The sequence below is a fragment of the Rattus rattus genome, chromosome 4 (assembly GCF_011064425.1).
Source record: "Rattus rattus isolate New Zealand chromosome 4, Rrattus_CSIRO_v1, whole genome shotgun sequence".
NCBI lineage: Eukaryota > Metazoa > Chordata > Mammalia > Rodentia > Muridae > Rattus > Rattus rattus.
Genome location: NC_046157.1, coordinates 63368889 through 63373503, shown reverse-complemented (window position 1 = coordinate 63373503; position 4615 = coordinate 63368889).

Here is a 4615-nt window from a genome sequence, read left to right as displayed (position 1 = left end):
GCTGGCATACGCCTCTGTATTTGCTGTATTCTGGCTGTGTCTCTCAGGAGAGATCTGCATTCACATTTTGATCATCCGTCTTGAGTTTCATTTGTTCTAGGCATCTAGGGTAATTCAAGCATTTGGGCTAATAGCCACTTATCAATGAGTACATACCATGTATGTCTTTCTGTGATTGGGTTAGCTCACTCAGGATGATTAGGTGTTTTTCTTAATTGCTCTCCATCTTATATTTTGAGACAGGGTCTCTCACTAAACCTGAAGCTCACTGATTCAACTAAACTTCATCAATGGTAAGCTCCAGAGATTTACCTGCCAGCCTTTATCCAGGCCCCATCCTGCAGAAGTAGGCCACCACATCTGCATTTCCTTATGGGTGGCTAGGTCCCAGTTCAGTTCTCATTTTCCTTAGCTACTGGCGCCTGCACCGTTAGAAACCTAGAGGCGGCGAGAAGCTAGTCATACTGAAGAGACTCTCATCAGCAGATACTTTTCACCAAGAGATGAGGGAAGCCTACTGGAAACTTCGAGAAAGCAGGGTCAGTAAGCGGTATAGTAACTTCAAAGATAGTTTGTGCTTTACCTTACAAATAAATCTATTTCCTCCTGTTTGAAAATCCAATGGAGCAAGGCTTTTTCCAAACATAGAAAAATGACCAAATAGTAAAAATAAACCAGTGAGCGTGTGAGCACCAAAATTATACTTAATTAAAATATTAAAAAGGCAGTATGTTGCTCCCACACAGGTTGGGCTTATTGATCAAAACAGATATGGCTTATGGTAGGAGGGAAGCCAGATGTCTCAGGGAAGAAAATAGGGCAAGAAGAACATGTCCTGCTTACTCATCAGATCAGCTACTTCCTTCCTTCAGCCCTGACCTTTTCACTAGCTTTGTAAGACCTTAGTCTTGTAGGCTCTTCCTGTTTCCTTGACATGCGATGGCATTTAGGAAGGGGTCACATGATATGGATGGAGCAAGCCCCATGAGTGGCAGCAGTGATCTTCCCAAGCACCACTTCTGAGAACTCTAGCAACTGTGAAAGGACTCTTAGAACTCAACTATCTTACCATCCTGATCTCAGTTTCTCTTCTCTAGAACTGTGACAAATAAATGTTGCTGTGTATAACAAATTATCTATGGGAGGATGGTCCTTTGCTTTAACTGACTCAATAAATAAGTGATGATTCATTGACTGTTCAATTAAGTGATAAAAATGTGAGCAAATTAAAATTCACCTCCTAACAAATACCCAGACCACACTGCCCCTTCATAGAAAGTAAATCTCCCCCGCCCAACCCACATCCACAAAGGACTTCAGAAATATGTAGATATGGGGACTAGAGAGACAGCTCAGTAAGAACACCAGCTGTTCTTCCAAAGGATCCAAGTTCGATTCCCAACCATTCCATAACACCTCACAACTATTATGCTCAGTCCTTTGGGATCCACTTTTCTTTCTGGACTTGACAGGCATACAGAGACAAAAGTCAAGGACATATTAAAGTGAAATTTTACATAATCCAGCCAAAAAAAAAAAAGGAAACTATACTAAAATTAGACAAGAACATTTTCATAACACAAATGTGTGCTTGAAATTATTATTTTTTTTAGAATTTATACAATAACACAGCTAAATAAAGAGAATTTGAAGCCTTGGTTCAAGTGCCAACAACATTTGGCATCAGTTTCAATACACACACACACACACACACACACACACACACACACACACACTAAACTCTGTCAATATTCATGGCTTTGTGCTGGAAAACAAAGACAGATAAAGCAGATCCTAGCTCCTAATGAGCTTGTCATCTTGTGGGCACTTAACTTAATGCATGCATTCGTTTATTTTAAAAATAAATACAGGTCTAGAGAGATGGTTCAGTCAGTAAAGTGTTTGCCACACTGTAGGAGCACTTAAGTTTGATCTCCCAGAACACATATTTAAAAAGTGAGGTATGTGGCTGCTGGGAGAGGTAGTCAGTTTTCTTTAAGACTGTGCTTCTTGGAAGTCAGTGTGGTGATTTGAATATGTTTGCCCAGGGAGTGATACTGGTTGGAGGTGTGGCCTTTTTTGAGTGGGTGTGGCCTTTCTGGAGTGGGTGTGGCCTTTTTGGAGTAGGTGTGTCACTGTTTGGTGTGGGCTTTAAGACCCTCCTCCTAGCTGCCTGGAAGCCTGTCTTCTCTGAGCAGCCCTCAGATGAAGATGTAGAACTCTCAACTCCTCCTGCACCATACCTACCTGGATGCTGCCATGTTCCCACCTCGATGATAATGGACTGAACCTCTGAACCTGTAAGCCAGCGCCAGTTAAACGTTTTCCTTATAAGAGTTGCCTTGGTCATGACGTCTGCTCACAGCAGTAAAACCCTAAGTAAGACTATAGTTGCCTATGCACCATTGGATGGCCCTTCACCATGGCTGGGCATGGCATCAAAGTCTGTAGTTCCAGAATAGGCAAATCTCAGTGGCCAGAGAGTTTTGTGGAATTGGAGTTCCAGGTGCATGAGAGACAGAGCGACATTGTCTCAAAAATAAGGTGGAGAGCAGTTGAGAAGGCAGCAGACCAGCACACATACATGAACATGCACATTCACATAACTCACATACCAAAATAAAGGCAAAAACTACAAGCCAGGCATGGTGATATCTCCCTGTGATGATGGCACTCAGGAGATGGATACAAGATGGATGCAGTACAAAGATAGTCCCGGCCAGTAACGATTTTGAAAAACAAAATAAAAAGCAAAATGTGGCTCATTTGGTGCCTCAGTAGCGCAAGACCATGGGCTTGATCTTCAGCACTGAGATTAGTAAATATAATAATAAATAAGATTTTTCTAAGAAACTATTTTTCCCCAAGAAAGATAATATATGAGGTTTTAAAAGGTCTAGGAAAGGAGCTGGAGAGATGGCTCAGAGATTAAGAGCACTCTCTGCTCTTCCAGAGGTCCTGAGTTCAATTCCCAGCAACCACATGGTGGCTCACAACCATCTGGTGTCCTCTCCTGGCCTGCAGGCATACGTGCAGGCAGAAAGCTGTATGATGTATACATAATAAAAAGTTAACCAAACCAAGACAATATTGCCGGTGTCAAGAAGTGCATCCTGACAGGAGACTGATAGAGCTGTCTCCTGAGAGGCTTATGACAAACACAGAGGCAAATGCTAGCAGCCAACCATTGAATTGAGAATGGGATCCCCATTGAAGGAGTTAGAGAAAGGATTGAAGGAGCTGAAGGGGCTTGCATCCCCATAAGAACAACAATATCAACCAACCAGAGCTCCCAGTGACTAAACCATTATTCAGAGTATACACATGGACATACCCATGCCTCCAGCTGCATATGTAGCAGAGGATGGCTTTGTTGGGCACCAATGGGAGGAGAAGCCCTTGTTTTGCCGAGGTACTGCCAAGTGTATGGGAATGTCAGGGTGGGGAGGCAGAAGGGGTGGGTGGATGGGTGGGGGAGCACCCTCATAGAAGAAGGGGCAGGGGATGTGGGTTTATGGACAGGAAACTGGGAAAGGGAATAACATTTGAAATGTAAATAAATAAAAAAATATTCAATAAAAAAGTTAAGGAAATCCCGGAGGAAAGAAAAGCCACAGAGGAAATGCCACAGAGGACGGTTGTCCAAAGTTCAAATAGAAGCTGTTTAATTTGTTCTCTCTCTTTTTTGTTTTTAACACGTCATAGTCTACACATTCTGGAACACAATTCCTAGTCTATTCCTGGTCCTGGAATGTCTCCAACTTTTGTTGATTTCCTGCTTCTGCTCCTAGAATATCAAGATCACAGACATAGACCACCATACCTAGCTCACGATTGGTCCTTGTAGTCATCTTGACTGAATTAAGAGTTACCTAAGAGATTAGTAGGCACACTTCTGGGAGTGTCTGTGATGACATCACCAGAAATGATAGGTCACGAGGGTCTGACCTAATAAGTGCATTCATCCCTAAGGGAAAGTGATGTATGGTAGTTTGAATGAGAGATATTCTGAAAGATTTATACTTTGAATGCTTGTCTCCAAGCTTATGGCTATCTGAGAAGGTTGGATACCGTTGATGAAGTAGAGAGAGCCTAGCTGGGTGAAATGCATCCCTGGATGGTGGGCTTTGTGTATTTACAGGTTTACCATGCTTCCTGTTCACTCTTGGCTCCTGAGTGATGAAATACTCTTAGCCAGCTCAGACTACCTGCTACCATGCCTCTCTCACCATCACAGACTTTCCCTCCAAACTGTAAGCCAAAATAAACTCATTTATAAGTTGCTTTTGATCGTGGCATGTGGGACTGCGTTCCACCCCACAACTGGGCACAGCCACTGGGGAGGTGAAATGTGGGGAGCTTGACTGTGCTTTCTGGGGGGTAAGAAAACACAGTCCGAGATGTGGGGGCTGAAGCTGGGGTTTCCTGACTTCCAGGCTTCCAGTTGCCACTAGAGAACCGCACAGAAAAGTCAGGAATGAAGGATAAAGGGTCCTCTGGCCATGACAAGACAGGACTGGGGGCTCTCAAACTCCTGGACATCCAGGCACTGGGGAGTCAGGAGGAGTTTGGAGTGGAGTGGGGGACCCTCAGGCTGAGGACAGCATCTATCCCG